Raw genomic sequence first — 23,539 nt, 5'->3', positions numbered from 1 at the left:
TATTTTTGTTCTTTTCTGTCTTGAGTGATACAGGATATTTTTCATTAAAATTATAATCACTGGCTTTATGACTTAATATTTAATAAACTGACTTTGGAAACAAAATGGAGTGGGGTGGGGGGAGTTCTTCCAAGTATATTTTAGTGAGAGACATCTGGAAAACCATTCCCTTACTGGTGGCCATGGCAAATCTGAGGCAGCAGAAGAAAGCAATCCCTTCACCACCAAGAGACCCCTGGAAAGCATCCAGAATCTGCCCTGACCTAGAAAACCCCACTGCCTTTCTGAATGTGATCTCTTTAGGCTCAGAAGAAAGGGGACGAGAAAGAAAGGCAGATCCAAGAATACTGCTGGTTGGCATCAATGCTTTTCCAAAATGAGATGACACTAAAACCATACCCTGCTGGAGAGCAATGGCGGGTCTATTCAGGACTGCAAAATGAAAGAAAGCAAGAGAAGGGGTTTGATCACTCAGGATGAGAAGGGTAAAATTTCAAAGTGACATGTGAGAGAGACATCCTATAACAGTTGCAAAGCTTAAATGGGAGGCCTGCTGCTCAGCCCTTTGAAGGAATATTTTTGATATTTTTCCTATGGGCCATAAGTCTGAACAGAATGGCATTTTCTATTGGATTTTCTTTTTTGCTTTGAGGTTTTGTGTTAGATTTGTTTTTCTTGCTTAGTGTTTGATTCGAAGAAAAAGTCCTAAACTTCTACTTGCAAAATGGCACAGGCATGCTAATCCTTTATAAAACAAACCTTATTCAGCCCCGATAATGAGGGACAGAGAGAGCACAGTCAATGAAAATCCCCAGATAATCCAGAATTCTTCTTCCAGTCTCTGCCTCCTCCCACCCTAAACCTCCAATTAATATTTGTGACCAAAACCAAAATTTCCAGTGAAAGTGAGAGGTCAGAGAAACAGTCAAGGGTACCAAAGTCCCAGGGCCAAAGTTGATGCACTTGCTGGAGCTCATGCAGTTTAAGGTTGAGGCAGAGATTCTGTTTTTAAAAGGTTAATATTTTGAAAACCATTGGTCTACATGAACTGGGCTTGGGTGTTGAAGAATGGGTGGCCTTCACCATCAGTCTCATAGCTAGAAAGCATCCTCTTTGTGAAAAAGGACACATCCAAGGCAATAATGGGGAAGATGGACTCTGAGCCTCAGGGAAGAAAAGATGAATGCCAATATGCCCCTCTTGAGCCTGCAGCCCCAATTCCATCATCCCTGCTCCAGAACTCCCCGGCCAAAAGCTGCGTGCTGGGGACCAGCTCAGAGCAACGGCATGAGGGTCTGTCAGGTGGGAGCTGCTTTAGGGGGAAGGCACCATTTCTCTGAAACTTTCTCTACTGGCAGCAAAGCCACCTGGCACCAACTTCTGCCTGCCCACATCTGAAGGATGTTTTTACAAATAAAAACTATATGTACATTACATACATACACATAAGACATGGTCTGTGATCTGCAACTGATCAACTATAGTTAAAGCCCCAAATAAAAATCCCCAGCTCTGAGATGTGCGGTGGCCCCTCAGTCTAGAGGCTGGTGTGCAAGGTGGAGAACGTGCCTAGATGCCCTCTGGAGCCACGTGCCTCCGTGGGGATGCCAGCACCAGCACCCATCACCCATGTAGCCTCTCCGTGTCTTCATTTCCTCACTGGCAAAACTGATGCAAGAATAATACCAAGTGCAGAGGGCTGTGAGAAGGATTAACTAAGCCAGTATTTACAAACCACTTGTGCTAAGGGTCCATCATGTTCTAAGTACTCAGCAAGGCCGACCAGTGAACAGTGGCTGTGCACTAACAAGGCCCATTGCAAGAAACCAGGAGAGGCAGGCCCTCCCGCAGGCTGCCCTAAGCCCCAGGTAAGAACTCCATTCTCAGAAAGGAGACACTCCGCTGGAGTCCACCCCTTCCTACCTCTAAGTATTATACTCGCGTACCTCTTACCCAAAAGAAAAGCCTAGCTTTCCAGTTTAGGTCCTAGGTGGGAATGACAGAAATCACCTGGAGATATGCCTGCAACAAGCCTTCCAAAGCACTTGTGTTCTCAGTTGCGGCACCAGAGCCAGTATGTCTCTCAGCACCTCAGGAAGAGCAGGGCCAGGGCTCAGAAGCCTGGATGAGGCCCAGCACAGAGCTCTCTAAACCACTTCACCCCCACGCCCAGCTTAACTGTTTCTGTTTGTTTTGATTACTGGTGATCCAAGTAGAATTTTATTTAGAAACACAGTTTTGTTACTAAAAGCACAAAGATTAAAACTCACTGCTTTAGATGGGGGTAGTCCTAAGAGAGGGTCACTGTTACTTAGGCTCTGTGCCATGTATTTATTGTTCGGAATCAGTGTCTCCTTCCTCTCCCTCCCTCATCTCTCTACTGCTTCTGTGTTCCCATAGTTCACTGTCTGACACATCATGACGTTCACTATTTGCTGTGTGCGTTTACATGTTGCTCGACTGCGAGCTGTGACGGCGGTGACTGTCTCATTCATCTCTGTATCCCCAGTGCCACAACACAGTGCCTGCCATGCAGTCAGTGTTCAGAACCACCGGGTGGACGGATGAATGCAGCAGGCGGTCTTGCTAGGGCTGGGAGAAGCATTCCTTATTAAGCGGACAACTCAGGAGATATTTGTGGAGAGAAATCTGATTACAGTCTGGGATGAGGATGGTGGAAACTGGTGGTCGAAGTCAGGAGCCACTGTGTGAGGCCTGGGGCACAGATGGGGACGAGGAACACTCATCTGCTTGTGCATCCCAAACACACAGGTTCTGCCTTGCTGCCACAGAGCTCATCACTACTCGGTCCTGACTGGAAGGACATTCCTGTAATTAGGTCAAACTCCCTGAGCAGTACTGTCAACTTTTCCTAAGCTAAATTCTGAACCCTCTCGGGAACATTTTTTAATCTAGGGACTATCCCTAGATGTTTAATATTGAAGAGATCAGACCACTGAACCGAGTACAATTCAATAGAAAGCTATGAGTAAAGGCACTAACTGCCAAGGCACTCTTGAGAAGCGGTCAGCACCCTTCCACCCTCTCAGCTGCAGCCACTGTTCAACCTGCCAGGTTAGGCCCGGAGCTGGAAGGGCCACGCAGCCCACAAGCAGCACAGCACGACTGACTCATCAGAACAGCCCTGAAGGCAGGCAGTCCGTGCTGCTGCCCCGATGCTGTGTGGCTCCAGGCATCCGGGAAATGCACCTGAATCTACGTGATGTGTCCCAGCTTGTCAACAGCTACCACAAAGATAGAACACAATCCACTCAACAGTCACTTGTTCAAAAGACAGGTATTAAGCAGCTACCCCATGTGAGGCACTCAGGCCAGGGCGGGTAGTGCAAAGAGAAGTAGTCCATGGCCCTGCTTCCAGGAGTCTGCCTTGATTGGCATATCTGCCAAGTAAGGAGAACCTCTTCAAAGCAGCAAGAGTAGATGTCCAAACACAACCCTCTCTCCCCACAACATGTCTCAACGGACTGTGTCACCACAGTACCCAAGCAGGGTTATTATAGACTGAAGATCCACAGACTAGTCCTTCATTGAGCTTGGTGCTATTCAGACGCAATGTCTTCCTGGCTGGGTGGGGTAGAGTGACCAGAGAATTCGGCAGGGTGCTGGTCTGCCTGACCCAGGGCCTCAAATAGCCTGGGCTGCTCTCACCCAAGCAGGAGAGCTGAGTCTGCCCTGCCTGCTCAGGGCATGGCCCTCACCCCACAAACCCCACACCAGAAACTCTGTTCTGGAAAATTGGGGAGTTGCCTAAAGTGGGCCCACTCAGTTCCACCCAGGCCAGAGAGCTGAGTCATAGCCCATATATTGCAGAGCATAACCCAGCCCCACCTGACAGAAAGAGCTGTGAGAACACCTGGAACTTGCTGTATAACCCAGCAACACTCAAGCCAAGAGGCAGGTAGGCAGAGCTGAACACCCCTAAAGCAAAGCCAGAGGCCCTGTTCAGCCAGACAGGGGTAAGCTTGAGCCGAGACCCCAAACAGCCTGAGTGGCGCTGGAGCTGCTGCTTCTGTGCCCAGGCAAAGAAACTAACTCATAGCCCCACTTATCACTGAATACAGCCATCAACCTGCTAGACAGGAGAGTCTTACCAGAGCACACAGAAGCTGCACAGCCCATCCAACAGCCCTACTTACAGTGACACTTGCCCAGAAAGCTGTGGCTTTTCCTATACACAGAGGAAGGCCTGTGGCATCATCTGACCAGAATGTTCAGTGTACACTCTTGCCTGCTTCAGGTCCTCAAATTGCAGAGACGCTAATTCTTAGCCCCACCTACAGCTGAGTATAGTACCCAAGCCTGACCAGAGAACCCAGGTGACCACAAAGCCCATCCTACAGCCTCACCTGGACAGAGAACAAGCTAGTGTTTCCAGCCAGCTGCTCCCAACGAGTGGCACACACCACTATCCCATCTCACAGCTTAAAGCACCAAAATTAAACCTTGTATCAGGCGCCACCTGTCCAAGGACATATGCCCAGAAACCTAAAATGAGCTAATAGTAAAAACTATCTCTACCAAAGAAAACCTGCAAAGTCTGGAAGAGAAGACCCCTTACTCAAACTGCACAGACATCAATGTAAGGAATCAAGGATTATAAAAAATCAGGAAAATATGACACTATCAAAAGTAATCAATAAAGTTCAAATAACTGACCCTAAAGAAATAAAGACCTATGAACTGTCGAATAATCCCCCTCAAAAAGTTTAGTGAAATACAAGGAAATAAAAACAACTAAATTACATTAAGAAAATATTAAACAAAATAAGTTAACAACATGAGAAATGAAACAGAAATAGAAACCATCTAAAAAGATGAAATACACAAAAATACTAGAGCTGAAAAATACAAAAACTGTCTGAGGCATTCAATAGAGAGCTTCAAAAGCAGACTCAACCATGCAGAAAAAAGAATCAATGACCTGGAAAACAGAACATGTGAAATTATCCAGTCAGAGAAAAAAGAATGAAAAAGAGTGAAGAAAGCCTATGGGACACAATGAAAAGAAACAATATTCACATTGTGGGAATTCCAGAAGAGAAAGAGACAGAAGGTATGCTGAAAGCAAAAAAATATATTTTCTTTAAAAAGTTATATGTAAAGCAAAAAAAAAAAAAAAAATTCCCAAAACTGGGGCGAAAGGTACATATCCAGATACAAGAAGTCCAAACTATCCCAAACAGGGTGCTATGATTACATTGTCAAAAGTCAAAGACAAAAGATCATTAATAGCAGCAAGAAAAAAGAAGTTACGTAAGAGAGAACCCCATAAGATAAGATTATCAGCAGATATTCTCAGCAGATACTTTTCAAGACAGAAAAGATACAGAATGCCTTAAAAACAGAAAAATCCAACGATACAGGAGACTCATTTTAGCCTTAATGACACAGAGAGACTGAGCATGATTGGATAGGAAAAGATTATTTCAAGTAAAGCATAAGCAAATCAAACAAACCAAGGGCACATGTGTGTTCAGTCGCTTCAGTCATGTCTGACTCTTTGCGACTCTGGACTGTTCCCCACCAGGCTCCTCTTTCCATGGGATTCTCCAGGCAAGAATACTGGAGTGGGTTGCCATGCCCTCCTCCAGAGGATCTTCCTGACCCAGGGATGGAAATCACATATGCCTTCATCTCCTGCATTGCAGGCAGATTCTTTACCACTGAACAACCTGGGAAGCCCCAAACCAAGGCTGAAATGAATGTGAAAGTCGCTCAGTCGTGTCTAGCTCTTTGTGACCTCATGGACTATACAGTCCATGGAATTCTCCAGGCCAGAATACTGGAGTGGGCAGCCTTTCCCTTCTCCACAGGATCTTCCCAACTCAGGGATCAAACCCAGGTCTCCCACACTGCAGGCAGATTCTTTACCAACTGAGACACAAGGGAAGCCCAGGAATACTGGAGTGGGTAGCCTATCCCTTCTTCAGCAGATCTTCCTGACCCAGGAAATCGAACCAGGGTCTCCTGCATTGCATGCAGATTCTTAACCAACTGAGCTATCAGGGAAGCACCGAAACCAAGGTTAACTATAGTTATATCAGACAAAAGACTTTAACCTGAAAATGGCAAAAAAAAAAAAAAAAGACAAAGAAGGTCATTATGTAATGATAAAGGAGTCAATACATCAAAAAGATAGTTCAGTTCAGTTCAGTCACTCAGTCGTGTCCAACTCTTTGCAACCCCATGAATCGCAGCACGCCAGGCCTCCCTGTCCATCACAAACTCCCGGAGTTCACTCAGACTCAAGTCCACTGAGTCAGTGATACCATCCAGCCATCTCATCCTCTGTCGTCCCCTTCTCCTCCTGCCCCCAATCCCTCCCAGCAGCAGAGTCTTTTCCAATGAGTCAACTCTTCGCATGAGGTGGCCAAAGTACTGGAGTTTCAGCTTTAGCATCATTCCCTCCAAAGAAATCCCAGGGCTGATCTCCTTCAGAATGGACTGGTTGGATCTCCTTGCAGTCCAAGGGACTCTCAAGAGTCTTCTCCAACACCACAGTTCAAAAGCATCAATTCTTCGGCACTCAGCCTTCTTCACAGTCCAACTCTCACATCCATACATGACCACAGGAAAAACCATAGCCTTGACTAGACGGACCTTTGTTGGCAAAGTAATGTCTCTGCATTTGAATATGCTATCTAGGTTGGTCATAACTTTCCAACTGTAAATATTTATGCATCCAACGTCAGAGCACTTAAATAAAGCAAATACTATAAAAAAGCTAAAAGAAAAATATATGGCAACACAATAACAGTTGGAGACTTTTAACATCTTATTATTAACTTTGAATAGATTATCCAGACAGCAAATCAATAAGAAAACAGTGAATTTGAGCAATACTGTAGTGCGAATGAATCTAACAGACATATATAGAACATTCTATCCTACAAAGTAGACAACATTCTTCTCAAGAACACATATTCTAGGATAAATGACATGTTTGGCCACAAAACAAGTCTTAGCATATTTAAGAAGACTGAAATCATATCAAGTTGTCTCCTCTGCTCACAATGGTATGAATCTAGAAATCAATAATGAGGGAAAAACTGAAAATTTCACAAAAACGTGGAAATTAAGTAACATTCTTCTAAACAACCAATAGAATAAAGAAGAAATTACATGGTAAAAGTATCTTAAAAATGGAAACACAACATACCAAAACATATGGGATGCAGCAAAAGCAGTTCTAAAATAGAAGTTCACAGCAAAATGCCTATATTAAGAAGTAAGATCCCAAATAAACAACCTAACTCTATGCCTTAAGGAACCAGAAAAAGAACAAACTGAGCCAAAAATTAGCAAAAGGAAGGAAGTAAGACTGGAGCAGAAACAAGTGAAATAACAGGAAAACAATAGAAAACATTAACTAAATCAAGAATTAGTTCTTTGAAAAGACAAACAAAATCAACAAACTTTTAACTAGACCAGTTAGGGAAAAAAGGAGGACCCAACTCAGGAAAATTATAAGTGAAAAAGGAAATACTAAAAATAATACCATAAAAATGCAAGCAATCGTAAGAGGCTAGTATGAACAAATATACAACAGCTAACTGACCAACCTAGAAGAAACAGAAAAATTCTTATAAGCATATAAACTAGGAGCTTGATTCAGGAAGAAATAGAAACTCTGACTAGGCCAATTACTAATAAGGAGATTGAATCAGAAATCAAAACTATCCCAGTGAAGTGAAGTCCAGAACCAGATGGCTTCACTGGTGAATTATACCAGACATTTAGAAAAGGCTTCAGCCAATCCTTCTCAAACTACTCCAAAAAACTAAAGAGGACACTTCTAAATCCATTTTACAAAGCCAGAAAGGACACTACCACATCAATATCCTTCATGAATACAGACACAAAAAGTCTCAATAACGTATTAACACATGATCAAGAGGGATTTACACCTGAAAGCGTGGTTCAAATACATGAGTTGAAGTGACATTACTACTACTACTACTAGGTCGCTTCAGTCGTGTCCGACTCTGTGCGACCCCATGGACTGCAGCCGACCAGGCTCCTCCATCCATGGGATTTTCTGGGCAACAGTACTGGAGTGGGGTGCCACTGCCTTACTGGAAAGAAAAAAAAATCATATTATCATCTCAATAAATGAAGAAAAAGCATCTAACAAAATTAAACATACATTCGTGATTTAAAAAAATTAATAAATTAGAAATAGAAACGTACCTCAACATAATAAAGGCCATATATGATTACATCACAGCTAACATCACATCAGTGGTGGGAAGCGGAAGTTTTGCCTCTAAAAATAGAAACACGAGTAGAAACACGAGGGTTCCCACCTCTACTGCTCCTATGCTCAGCACAGTGCTAGAAGCCCTTGCCAGAGTAACTAGGCAAAACAAAGAAATGCAAGGCCTCAAAAGTGCGGGGGAAAAGGAGTGAGACTATCTGCAGACAACATAATTTTATATCTGGAAAATCCTAAAGATTCCACCAAAAAAAATATAGATATATGTAATTAACAAATTCAGTAAAACTTCAGGATACAAAATTAACATGCAAAAATCATATAGCATTTCTATAAACAATGAATTATCTATAAAAGAAATAATTACAATAGCATCAGAAACAATAAAATATGTAGGAATAAACTTTAAAAATGAGATGAAAGATCTAAAAATCCAAAAATCACAAGACACTGAGGAAAGAAATCAAAGGTGACGCAAATAAATGGACATGTATCTCATGCCCCTGGATTGCAAAGATTAATACTGTTAAAATGTCAAAACCACCAAAAGCCATCAATTAAGTCAATGTAATCTCTTATCAACATTCTAATGGTATTTTTTTAAGAGAAGTAGAAAAAATAATTCTAAAATTTATATGTAACTAAAATGACTCTAAATACTAAAGCTATCATAAGAAACAAAAACAAAACAGGAGGCATCACACTTTCTGATTCCAAGCTATACTATAAATCTACAGTAATCAAAGCAGTACAGTACTGCATATAAACAGAAAAATAGACTAACTGAACAAAATCAAGAGTCCAAAATAAATCCAACCATATACAGTCAACTAATATTTGACAAGGGAGCCAAGAACACTCAATGGAAAAAATACAGTCTCTTCAATAAAAGGTGCTGGGAAAATTGGATATTCACATATAAATACATGTAGAGACAAAAACAAGACCCATATATATGCTGTCTATAGGAGACCCACTTCAGACCCAGAGACACATAGAGACTGATAGAGGATGATAAAAGATATCTTGTGCAAATGGAAATCAAAAGAAAGTTGGAACAGCAATACTCATAATCAGATAAAACAGGTATTATATAAAGACTATTACAAGAGACAAGGAAAATCACTACATAATGACCAAGGGATCAATCCAAGAAGAAGATATATAATATATGTATTATATATAATATATATGTATATATATAATATATATGTATATATGTATAATATATATAATAATATATATGTATGCACCCAACATAGGAGCACCTCAATACAAGGCAAATGCTAACAACCATACAACAGGAAATCAACTCTACCACAATAATAATGGGGTCTTTAACATGCCACTTACACCAATGGACAGATCATCCAAACAGAAAATAAATAGGAAAACATGATGCAGCAGACAAGCTAGACTTAACTGATATTTATAGGACATGCCACCCAAGAGTGACAGGATACACCTTCTTTTCAAGTGTACATGGAACATTCTCCAGGGTGGATCACATCTTGAGTCAAAAATCAAAGCCTTGGTAAATTTAAGAACTCTGAAATCACATCAGTCATCTTTCCCAACCACAATACTATGAGATTAGAAATCAACTACATGCAAAAAATAAAAAAAACTATATTAAAAAAAAACACAAACAAATGGAGGCTAAATAATACACTACTAAATAACCATGAGATCACTGAAGAAATCAAAGAGGGAATAAAAAAAATACACAGAAACAAATTACAACAAAAACATGATGACCCAGAACCTGTGGGACACAGTAAAAGCAGTTCTAAGAAGCAAGTTTATAGCAATTCAATCTCACCTAAAGAAACAAGAAAAATCTCAAATAAACAGTCAAGCCATACACCTAAACCAAACAGGGAAAGAACAAAAAAAAAAGTTATTAGAAGGAAAGAAATCATAAGATCAGAGCAGAAATAAGTGAAATAGAAATGAAGAAAACAATAGAAAAGATCAATAAAACTAAAACTTTGTTCTTTGAGAAGAAAATAAAATTGATAAACCTTTAGCCAGATTCAAAAAGAAAAAAAAAAAGAGGAGAGGATTCGAATAAATAAAATTAGAAACGAAAAAGAAGAAATTACAACTGACATCACAGAAATACAAAGATCATTTAAGAGACTACAACAAAAACTTCCTAGGTGGTCCAGTGGTTAAGAATCCACCTTGCAGTGAAGGGGACACGGGTTCAACCCCTGGTCGGGAAACTAATATCCGTTATGCCGTGGGGCAACTAAGCCCACACACCACAACTAGAGAGCCCACAAGCCACAACAAAAGATCCTGCATGAAGCAACAAAGATCCTGAGTGCCACAACTAAGACCCAATGCAGCCAAATAAATTAACTACAAAAAAAATGAGACTACTGTATCAATTATATGCAAATAAAATGGACATCCTGGAAGAAATGGACAAATTCTTAGAAAGGTACAACCTTCCAAGACTGAACCAGGGAGATACAGAAAATATAAACAGACCAATCATAAGTAGTGAAATTGAAACTGTAATTAAAGATCTTCCAACAAAGAAAGTCCAGGGCCAGAGAACTTCACAAGTGAATTCCATCAACATTTAGCAAAGAGCTAACACCTACTCTTCTCAAACTCTTCCCAAAAATTGCAGGGGGAGGAACACTCCCAAACTCATTCTACAAGGCAACCATTACCCTGATATCAAAACCAGACAAATATATCACACACACACACACAAAATCACAGAATACACTGATGAACATAAATGCAAAAATTCTCAGCAAAATACTAGCAAACAGAATCCAACAATACATTAAAAGGATCATATACCATGATGAACTGGAATTTATCCCAGGGATGCACTGGTTGTTCAATACATGCAAAATTAACCAATGTGACACACCATATTAACAAATTGAAGAATCAAAACCACATGAACATTTCAATAGATGCAGAAAAAGCTTTTGACAAAATTGAATGCCCATTTATGATTTAAAAAAAAAAATCCAGAAAGTAGGCATAGAGGGAACCTACCTCAACATAATAAAAGCCAATATGACAAACCCACAGCAAACATTCATTCTCGATGGTGAAAAACTGAAAGTACTTCCTCTAAAATTAGGAACAAGATGTCTCACCACTCTTATTCAACATAGTATTGGAAGTCCTAGCCACGGCAACGAGAGAAGAAACAGACATAAAAGGAACACAAATTGGAAAAGTAGTAGTGAAACTATCGCTGTTTGCAGACGACATGATACCACACAAAGAAAATCCTAAAGATGCCGCCGGAAAACTACCAGACCTAATCGATGAATTTGCTGTAGTTCCAAAGGACACTAAATTAATGCACCTTACATTTCCATCCACTAACAACCAACACAAGATTAGAGAAATTAAGGAAACAATCCCATTTGGCATTGCAACAAAAAGAATTAAATGCCTAGAAATAAACCTACCTAAGAATGCAAAAGACCTCAGAAAACTACAAAATGCTAATGAAAGAAATCAAACACATGGACGCAAACATATGGAAAGATATACCATGTTCTTGGACTGGAAGAATTAACATTGTTAAAATGACTATACTACCCATAGCAACCTACAGATTCAATGCGATCCCTATCAAATTACCAATGGCACTTTTCACAGAATTAGAACAAACATTTTTACAATTTGTAGGGAAACACAGAAGACCCCGAACAGCCAGTGTAATCTCCAAACAGCCAGTGCAATCTTGAGAAAGAAAAACAGAGCTAGAGTAACCAGGCTCCCTGACTTCAGACTATACTACAAAGCTACAGTATGGTACTGGCGCACACACACACATGTGCACGCGTGCACACACACACACACCCCAGAAACACCAGAAATACAGGCCAATGGAACAGGATAGAAAGCAAAGAGATAAACCCACACAGAGATGGTCAACTAATCTATGATTAAGGAGGCAAGAATATACAATAGAGTAAAGACAATCTCTTCAATAAGTGGTGCTGAAAAAACTGGACAGCTACATGTAAAAGAATAAAAATAGAACGCTATCTAAAATACCACACACAAAAATAAGCTCAAAATGAATTAAAGACCTAAATGTAAGACTGGACACCATAAAATTCTTAGGGAAAAACATAGGAAAAACACTCTTTGACACAAATCATAGCAAGATCTTTTTTGACCCACCTCCTAGGGTAATGAAAATAAAAATAAACAGGACCTAATTGAATTTAAAAGCTTCTACATGACAAAAGAAACAATAAACAAAATAAAAAGTCAACCTTAAGAATGGGAAAAAGTATTTGCAAATAAGACAACAAACAAAATAGCTCATGCAGCTAAATATCAAAACAAACAACCCAATCAAAAAATGGGCCCAAGACCTAAAGAGACGTCCAAAGAAGACCTACAGATGACCAACAGGCACGTGAAAAGATGCCCAATATCATTAATTATTAAGAGAAATGCAAATCAAAACTACAATAAGACATTACCTCACACCTGTCAAAATGGCCATCATCACAAAAAACAATAAATGCTGAAGAAAGTGTGAAAAGGGAACCCTCCTGCATTGCTGGTGAGACTGTAAATTGATACAGCCACTATGGAGAACTCTGGAGGGGCATCAGAGAGCCTTGGAGAATGGGCTTCCCCGATAGCTCAGTTGGCAAAGAATCCACGTGCAATGCAGGAAACCTCGGTTCAATTCCTGGGTCAGGAAAATCTGCTGGAGAAGGGATAGGCTACCCACTCCAGTATTCTCGGGCTTCCCTTGTGGTTCAGCTGGTAAAGAATCCACCCGCAATGTGGGAGATCTGGGTTCAATCCCTGGGTTGGGAAAGATTCCCTGGAGAAGGGAAAGGCTACCCACTCCAGTATTCTGGCCTGGAGAATTCTATGGACTGTACAGTCCATGAGGTCGCAAAGAGTTAGACGCGACTGAGTGATTTTCACTCACTATGGAGAACAATATGGAGGTTCCTTTAAAAACTAAAAATAGAACTACCATATAACCCAGCAATCCCACTCCTGGGCACATACCCTGAGAGAACCATAACTCAAAAAGACACATGTACCCCATTGTTCACTGCGGCACTATTTACAATAGCCAGAATATGGAAGCAACGTAACTGTTCATCAATAGATGAATGGATACAGAAGATGTGGTACATATAAACAATGGAAAGTTACTCAGCCATAAAAAGGAACGCAGGACTTTCCTGGTGGTCCAGTGGTCCTGGTGGTCCAGTGCAGGGGACACGGGTTCAATCCCTGGTCCAGGAAGATTTCACATGTGTTTGGGGCAACTAAGCCCATGTGCCACATCTTCCAAGCCCAGTCTCTAGAGCCCAAGAGATGCAAGTACTGAAGCGTGCATGCCTAGAGCCTGTGCTCCGCCACAAGAGAAGCCACCACAATGAGAAGCCCAAGCAACACTATGAAGAGTAGCTCCCTCTCACCTCAACTAGAGAAAGCCCGAGCACAGCAATGAAGAGCCAGTGCAGCCAAAAATAAATAAATCTCAAAGAAGAAGAAACTTAACTGTGTTATTTGTAGAGATGTGGATGGACCTAGAGTGAAGTTAGAGAAAAACAAGTATCATCTATTAATGCATATATGTGGAATCTAAAGGAATGGTACAGATGAACCTACCTGCAGAGACACAAACATAGAGACTGGATATGTGGACCCAGTGTGGGGAGGGGACAGTGGGGGAAATTGGGAGATTAGGATAGACATGTATACACCACCATGCATAAAACAGACAGATAGTGGGAACTTGCTGTACAGCAGAGGGAGCATGGCTTGACGCTCTGAGATGACACAGAAATGGGGAGGAGGGGGAGGAGGGAGGTTCTATACGTACACCTATAGCTGATTCACTTCACTCTACAGCAGAGACCAACACAACATTGTAAAGCAATTATATTCCAGTTTAATAAAAGTGAAACTAGACCCCTATCTTATACCATGCATGCGAAGTCGCTTCAGTCATGCCTGACTCTTTGGGACCCCATGGACTGTATCCTGCCAGGCTCCTCTGTCCATGGGATTCTCCAGGCAAGAATACTGGAGTGGGTTGCCATTTCCTTCTCCAGGGGATCTTCCCGACCCAGGCATCAAACTGCTCTATGTCTCCTGCATTGCAGGCGGGTTCTTTACCATTAGCCACCTTGGAAGCCCCGTCTCACACCATACGCAAAATTAACTCAAAACGGATTAAAGACCTAAAAGTAAGACCTGAAACCATGAAACTCCTAGAAAAAACATAGGGGGAAAGCTCCTTGACACAGAACATGGACCCATAGGTCACAATGTTTTAGATATGACACCTAAAACACAAGGAATAAAATCAAAAATAAATAAGTGGGACTATGGACTATATCATTAGAAAAGACCCTGATGCTGGGAAAGACTGAAGGCAGGAGGTGAAGGGAATGACAGAGGATGAGATGATTGGATGGCATCACTGACTCACTGGACATGAGTTTGAGCAAGCTTCAGGAGCTGGTGAAGGTCAGTGAAGTCTGGCGTGCTGCAGTCCACGGGATCGCAGAGTCGGACACGACTGAGCAACTAAATAACATGGACTACATCAAACTGAAAGGCTCTGCACAGCAAAAGAGACCATCCACAAAATGAAAAGACAACTACAAATGGGAAAAAATATTTGTGAACCATACATCTAATTAAAGGGTTAATATCCAAAATACACAAACATCTACAATTCCATAACACAAAAACCAATAATCCAACTTTTTAAAAAGGGTAAAAGACCTGAACAGACAATTTTGAAAATCCAATATATGAACAGTCAACAGGCACATGAAAAAAACGCACATCATTAGTCAACAGAGAAACACAAATCAAAACCACACTGAGACAGGTAACACCTCCTGCCTGTTAGAATGGCCATTAAAAAAAAAGAAAGAAAGAAATGGTTGATGAAGAGCTGAGACAAAAAGGGAGTCCTTGCACACTGTAAACTTTACAACCACTGTGAAAAACAGTATAGAGAATACTAAAAAAATTAAAAACAGAATTACTATATGATCCAGCAATTTCACCTCAAGGAATATATGCAAAGGAAATGAAAACACTAATTCAAAATTATATCTACACCACTATGTCCATAGCAGCATTATTTACAACAAAAAGACATGGAAACATCAACAGCTGAATGGATGAAGAGGTTGTAATACACGCGCACACACACACACACACACACACCATGGAGTATCATTCAGCCATTAAAAAAATGAAGAAATCCTGCCATTTCCAACAACATGGATGGACCTTGAAGCATTTTGCTAAGTGAAATAATTCAGACAAAGACAAATACTATATGATCTCCCTTTGGAGGAAAAAACAAAACACCACTCATAAAAGAGATCAGATCTGTGGCTACCAGAGGTGGGAGAAGAAGATGACAGTCAGAAGGTATAAAATTCCAGTTATAAGAAAGATAAGTATGAAGGATGTAATATACAACATGATGACCACAGTTAACATAGTCGCACAGAATAAATGAAAATTATTAAGAGACTAAATCCTAAGAGTTCCCATCACAATGAGAAAAAAATTTTTGCTGCCTCTTTTTATTGTACCTGTATAACATGATAGATGCTAATTAACATTACTACAGTAATCATTTCACAATGCATGGAAGTTGAACCACTATGTTATATAACTTAAACTTATACAGTGTGTGTTGAGTCACTCAGTCATGTCCAGCTCCTTGCGATCCCATGGACTGTAGTCCATCAGGCTCCGGGTTGCCATTTCCTACTCCAAAACTTATAATGTGGGGTATGTCAATTATACCTCAGTAACACTGAGGGAAAAAAAAGAATATGATAAATATAAATATATAATATTCACACACATAAATACAAGAGTCCACAGTTTAAAATTTAGATAATTTATGATGTTACAGTGTACATGAATTTGAAAACCCTGATCTAAAGCAATGTTTTCCAAATTACATTCTACAGACATTAAGCTGCAAGATAATTTACAGGAAAAAAAAAAAATAGGGTTTGGTAGCCAAGATGTGTGAGAAATGCTGTTAACTTCCCAGGTGACTCAGTAAAGAATCTACCTGCCAAGGCAGGAGACCCAGGGTTCTATCCCTGGGTTGGGAAGATCCCCCGAGGAGGAAATGGCAACCCACTCCAGTATTTCTGCCTGGAAAATTTCATGGACAGAGGAGCCTGGGGGCTCCAGCCCATGGTGTCACAAAGAGTTGACGTAACTGAGAACACACAGTAAATAGCCTCCTCTTGAAAAATCCAAAATGTGTAGTAAAATTTATACAAAAAGCTCCAAGAAGCAAAGAGCCACCTATTTAACTTTGCTTAACCTAATGCTTATGAAATAGGGCATTCATTCTTAAAGCTCTGTATCAATATAATATCTATTAACCTGAGGGACAGCATAGTGTGATGTCATAGGTTCAAATCATGTCGGGTTAAGTGCGTGGCCTTTGGAACAATACTGGCTGCACTTGAATCCTAATTAGCTCTCCCACTTATCAGCTATTAGTTTCTTCATCTGTAAAATGGATAATAAAAATACATATACCTACATGCAAAGTATACAACTGGCCAAAAAGTTAATTCAGGTTTTCCCATAAGAGGTTAAGGAACATCCTGATCAAAATTTTTGGCCAACTCAAAATTTATAGCAGCACTAGTAATATAAGCACTATATAATGTCGACTACATCCAAAGAATCAGTGTTCTACAGTGTGAGAAATACTGGTAGACAATCAAGTCCTTTCAGGGCTCTTGTCTCTCCATGGGAAGATTACCAACTAGTTAGAGACAGGGGTATATAATTATGACACCATATGTAAAGTGACACAGTATGTAACAGAGTTTTGCCAAGAGAAAGCACTGGTCATAGCAAACACCCTTTTTCAACAACACAAGAGACAACTCTACACCTGGACATCACCAGATGGTCAATATTGAAATCAGACTGATTATATTCTTGACAGCCGAAGATGGAGAAGCTCTATATAGTCAGCAAAAACAAGACCAGGAGCTGACTGTGGCTCAGATCATGAACTCCTTATTGCTAAATTCAGACTTAAATTGAAGGAAGTACGGAAAACCACTGGACCATTCAGGTATGACCTAAATCAAATCCCTTACAATTATACAGTGGAAGTGACAAATAGATTCAAGGGATTAGATCTGATAGATAGAGTACCTAAAGAAATACGGACAGAGGTTCCTAACATTATACAGGAGGTAGTGATGGACGGAGGAGCCTGCTGGGCTACAGTCCATGGGGTCGCGAAGAGTCGGACACGACTGAGCGACTTCACTTTCACTTTTCACTTTCATGCATTGGAGAGGGAAATGGCAACCCACTCCAGTGTTCTTGCCTGGAGAATCCCAGGGACGGGGGAGCCTGGTGGGCTGCCGTCTCTGGGGTCACACAGAGTCGGACACGACTGAAGCGACTTAGCAGCAGCAAGCAGCGATCAAAAGCACCCCCAAGAAGAAGAAATGCAAAAAAGCAAAATGGTTTTCTGAGGAGGTCTTACAAATAGCTGAGAAAAGAAGAGAAGCAAAAGGAAAAGGAAAAGAAAAGATATATCCATCTGAATGCAGAGTTCCAAAGAATAACAAGGAGAGATAAGAAAGCCTTCCTCAGCAATCAGTGTAAAGAAATAGAGGGAAACAACAGAATGGGAAAGACTAGAGATCTTTTCAAGAAAACTAAGAGATACCAAGGGAACATTTCTGGAGAAGGCAATGGCACCCCACTCCAGTACTCTTGCCTGGAAAATCCCATGGACGGAGGAGCCTGGTGGGCTGCAGTCCATGGGGTCGATAAGAGTCAGACACGACTGAGTGACTTCACTTTCATGTATTGGAGAAGGAAATGGCAACCCACTCCAGTGTTCTTGCCTGGAGAATCCCAGGGACGGAGGAGCCTGGTGGGCTGCCATCTGTGGGGTCACACAGAGTCTGACACGACTGAAGCGACTTAGCAGCAGCAGCAGCAGCAAGGAAACATTTCATGCAAAGATGGGCACAATAAAGGACATAAATGGTATGAACCTAACAGAAGCAGAAGATATTGAGAAGAGGTGGCAAGAATATACAGAAGAATGATACAAAAAAGATCTTCAAGACCCAGATAATCACAATGGTGTGATCAGTCGCCTAAAGCCAGACATCTTGGAATGAGAAGTCAAGTGGGCCTTAGAAAGCATCACTATAACAAAGCTAGTGGAGGTGATGGAATTCTAGTTATTTCAAATCCTGAAAGATGATGCTGTGAAAGTGCTGTACTCAATATGCCAGAAAATTCTGAAAATTCAGCAGTGGCTACAGGACTGGAAAAGGTCAGTTTTCATTCCAATCCCAAAGAAAGGCAATGCCAAAGAATGTTCAAACTACCACACAATTGCACTCATCTCACACACTAGTAAAGTAATGCTCCAAATTCTCCAAGCAAGGCTTCAAACAGGACATGAACCAAGAACTTCTAGATATTCAAGCTGGATTTAGAAAAGGCAGAGGAACCAGAGATCAAATTGCCAACATCCATTGGATCAGAGAAAAAGCAACAGAGTTCCAGAAAAACATCTACTTCTGCTTTATTGACTATGCCAAAGCCTTTGACTGTGTGGATCACAGTAAACTGTGGAACATTCTTCAGGAGATGGGAATACCAGACCACATTACCAGCCTCCTGAGAAATCTGTATGCAGGTCAAGAAGCAACAGTTAGAACCAAACATGGAACAATGGACTGGTTCCAAATTGGGAAAGGAGTAAGTCAAGGCTGTATACTGTCACACTGCTTATTTAATTTATGTGCAAGTACATCACGCAAAACACTGGACTGGATGAAGCACAAGCTGGAATCAAGATTGCAGGGAGAAATATCAATAACCTCAGACATGCAAATGACACCATGCTTATAACAGAAAGCAAAGAACTAAAGAGCCTCTTGATTAAAGTGAAAGAGGAGAGTGAAAAAGCTGGCTTAAAACTCATCATTCAAAAAATGAAGATCACGGCATCCGGTCCCAATACTTCCTGGCAAATAGATGAGGCAACAGTGGAAACAGTGAGAGACTTTATTTTCTTGGGCTCCAAAATCACTGCAGAGGGTGACTGCAGCCATGAAATTAAGATACTTGCTCCTTGGAAGAAAAACTATGACAAACCTAGACAGCATTTTAAAAAGCAGAGACTTTACTTTGCTGACAAAGGTCTGTATAATCAAAGCTATGGTTTTTCCAGCAGTCATGCATGGATGTGAGAGTTGGACTATAAAGAAAGCTGAGCACCAAGACTCTTGAGAGTCCCTTAGACTGCAAAGAGATCCAACCAGTCCATTCTGAAGGAGATCAGCCCTGGGTGTTCTTTGGAAGGAATGATGCTAAAGCTGAAACTCCAGTACTTTGGCCACCTCATGTGAAGAGTTGACTCATTGGAAAAGACTCTGATGCTGGAAGGGACTGGGGGCAGGAGGAGAAGGGGACGACAGAGGATGAGATGGCGGGATAGCATCACTGACTCGATGGACATGAGTCTGAGTGAACTCCAGGAGTTTGTGATGGACAGGGAGGCCTGGCATGCTGCTATTCACGAGGTCGCAAAGAGTCGGACACAACTGAGCGACTGATCTGATCTGATCTGATTCCAAACTAAGGACTTTGAGATTTCTGCCACAGGGACTGAGGTGCACAAATGTTAAAAACAACCAATCAACCAGCGAAGATCAGAAGATCAATGTGGGAAGTGACCTGAAGAGGAAAAGACTAGATGCAAGGATATGTAATAATTCAGGTAAGCAGAGAAGGAAGGAGCAGTCAGACTGGAGGGGAAAACAGGTTTAGAAGTACTTCAAACACAGCAAAATACTGAATGTGACATTCAGAGAAAGAAGAAGGGAGGAAGGGAATCCTGGAAGGGGATTGTGGGTTATCAAGTAGGTTTATATCATGTTCATATCTCTCCTGATCTTGATCTCAGGAGGCAGGGCTGGAAACAGATGTGGGAGACATGAATCTGGGGGGTCACTAGTTAGGGGGGTGGTTGGGCTCACCTTACAAGAGCATCAAAAGGAAGGAAGGCGGAGGGACTTCCCTGGTGGCCCAGCGGTTAAGAATCTTCCTTGCAGTGCAAGAGAGACGGCGTCAATCCCTGGCCGGGGAACTAAGACCCCACATGCGGCAGAGTCACGTGCCACAACTACCAGCAGTGCGCCACCACCAGTGTCTATGCATCGCAATGAAAGATCCTGAGATTTGCAACTAAGAACCTGACACAGCTTAATTATAAAACAGGCAAGAAAAACGAAGGAAGGAAAGGGGCTTGTCCTGTGTCAACTGAAAAAAACGCACAGCCTAAAAGTTCAGAGTTGTTTTATTTGGCAGACAAAACTGAGGACTTAAGCCCAAGACACATATGCTTGCGTGCTAAGTCACTGCAGTCTTTGCAACCCTTTGGACTGTAGTCCACCAGTTTCCTCTGTCCATGGGATTCTCCAAGCAGGAATACTAGAGTGAGTTACCATGCCCTCCTCCAGGGGACCTTCCCCACCCAGGGATAGAACCCAAGATTCCTGCATAGGCAGGAGGGTTCCTTACTACTAGCGCCACCTGGGAAGTCCAAGACACAGCCTCTCAAACAGTTCTGAGGGACTATTCCAAAGAGGTAAAAGGGGGAGCCAGGATATGTGAGAATTTTGGCAACAAAGATCAGGTAGTCAGAACATCAAAAGATTACTGTTATTTAAAGAAAACCAGATACCTCAAATTAAGAAAGTTAGCACTTTTCTACGTACAGGAAGATGCAAGAGGATGGGCTCACTAGAATCACCCCTTTGACGTGCGCCTCAGCTCTCTGGGGCCAGTGTCCTGTATTTTCTCATCCTGAGTCTCCTCAGGGCGCACGGCTGGGAGTGGCTGCAGTGTGATAGTTTAAAGGCCACAGGATCTTTTGTTTACTAATATGGCAGGCAACGTTTTTTCATCAACACCTAATAAGATGCAGGGGCTTTATTTCTCCTATCCCCAAAAGGAGGTCAGCACTCGGACTCTGGGAAAGCTGGCATGTAACATCTTGAGGCAACATTCCATCCAAAGCCCGTGCGCCCCAGTGACCTTCCTCCTCTGCCCACTTGATGACCAAAGTCTGGGATTTCGATCAGGTGAAGGCGATTCCCTTGCTCCTCTTCCACACAGGCCAGGGGACTGCCAAGCTCCACCCACACCCATGAAACCCTACAATTGAAATGGCTACTTGGATACAGCCCAAGATAGAAAACAGTATGGAGCTTCCTTAAAAACCTAAACTTAGAACTCCCAGGTGACTCAGCACTCTCTCCACTGGGCAAATACCAGGGAAAGTTCAATTCAGTCCAGCAGCTCAGTCGTGTCCGACTCTTTGCGACCCCAGGGAACTGCAGCATGCCAGGCTTCCCTGTCCATCACCAACTCCCAGAGCTTGCTCAAATTCATGTCCACTGTTTTTTAATTAATTTATTGTTTTAAGTGAAGGATAATCGCTTCACAGAATTTTGTTGTTTTCTGTCAAACCTCAATATTAATCAGCCATAGGTATACATATATATATAAATATATCCCCGCCCATCCTCCTCCCCATCCCACCCCTCTAGGTTGATAGAGCCCCTATTTGAGTTTCCTGAGCCATCGAGTTGGTGATGCCATCCAACAATATCATCCTCTGTCATCCCCTTCCCTCCTGCCTTCAATCTTTCCCAGCATCAGGGTCTTTTCTATGGAGTCAGTTCTTTGCATCAGGTGGCCAAAGTATTGGAGCTTCAGCATCAGTTCTTCCAGTGAATATTCAGGGCTGGTTTTCTTTAGGATTGACTGATTTGATCTCCTTGGAGTCCAAGGGACTCTCAAGAGTCTCCTTCAACACCACACAGTTCAAAAACATCAATTCTTTGCTCAACTTTTTTATGGTCCAACTCTCACATCCATGCATGACTGCTGGAAAAACCATAGCTTTGATTATACAGACCTTTGTCAGCTGTCTAGGTTTGTCATAGCTTTTCTTCCAAGGAGCAAGTATCTTAATTTCATGGCTGCAGTCACCCTCTGCAGTGATTTTGGAGCCCAAGAAAATAAAGTCTCTCACTGTTTCCATTGTTTCTTCATCTATTTGCCAGGAAGTATTGGGACCGGATGCCATGATCTTCATTTTTTTAATGTTTAGTTTTAAGCCAGCTTTTTCACTCTCCTCTTTCACTTTAATCAAGAGGCTCTTTAGTTCTTTGCTTTCTGCTATAAGCATGGTGTCATTTGCATGTCTGAGGTTATTGATATTTCTCCCTGCAATCTTGATTCCAGCTTGTGCTTCATCCAGTCCAGTGTTTTGCGTGATGTACTTGCACATAAATTAAATAAGCAGTGTGACAGTATACAGCCTTGACTTACTCCTTTCCCAATTTGGAACCAGTCCATTGTTCCATGTTTGGTTCTAACTGTTGCTTCTTGACCTGCATACAGATTTCTCAGGAGGCTGGTAATGTGGTCTGGTATTCCCATCTCCTGAAGAATGTTCCACAGTTTACTGTGATCCACACAGTCAAAGGCTTTGGCATAGTCAATAAAGCAGAAGTAGATGTTTTTCTGGAACTCTGTTGCTTTTTCTCTGATCCAATGGATGTTGGCAATTTGATCTCTGGTTCCTCTGCCTTTTCTAAATCCAGTTTGAACTTCTGCAAGTTCTTGGTTCATGTCCTGTTTGAAGCCTTGCTTGGAGAATTTGGAGCATTTCTTTGCTAGCGTTTGAGATGAGTGCAATTGTGTGGTAGTCTGAACATTCTTTGGCATTGCCTTTCTTTGGGATTGGAATGAAAACTGACCTTTTCCAGTCCTGTGGCCACTGCTGAGTTTTCCAAATTTTCTGGCATATTGAGTGTAGCACTTTCACAGCATCATCTTTTAGGGAATTCCATCATCTCCACTAGTTTTGTTTGTAGTGATGCTTCCTAAGGCCCATTTGACTTCACCAAAGAAAACCATAATTCAAAAAGACACATGCACCTCAATGTTCATAGCAGCACTATTTACAATAACCAGGACATGGAGGCAACCTAAATGTCCATTACCAAAGGAGTGGATTAAAAAGATATAGTACATATACACAGTTGAATATTACTCAGCCATAAAATGGAGGAGGCAATGGCAACCCACTTCAGTATTCTTGCCTGGAGAATTCCATGGACAGAGGAGCCTGGCAGGCTACAGTTCATAGGGTCACACAGAGTCAGACATGACTGAAATGACTTAGCACGCATGCAAGCA

This window comes from Bos javanicus, chromosome 13 (genome assembly GCF_032452875.1).
Source record: "Bos javanicus breed banteng chromosome 13, ARS-OSU_banteng_1.0, whole genome shotgun sequence".
Taxonomy (NCBI): domain Eukaryota; kingdom Metazoa; phylum Chordata; class Mammalia; order Artiodactyla; family Bovidae; genus Bos; species Bos javanicus.
Note: the sequence above shows the minus strand (reverse complement) of the source record.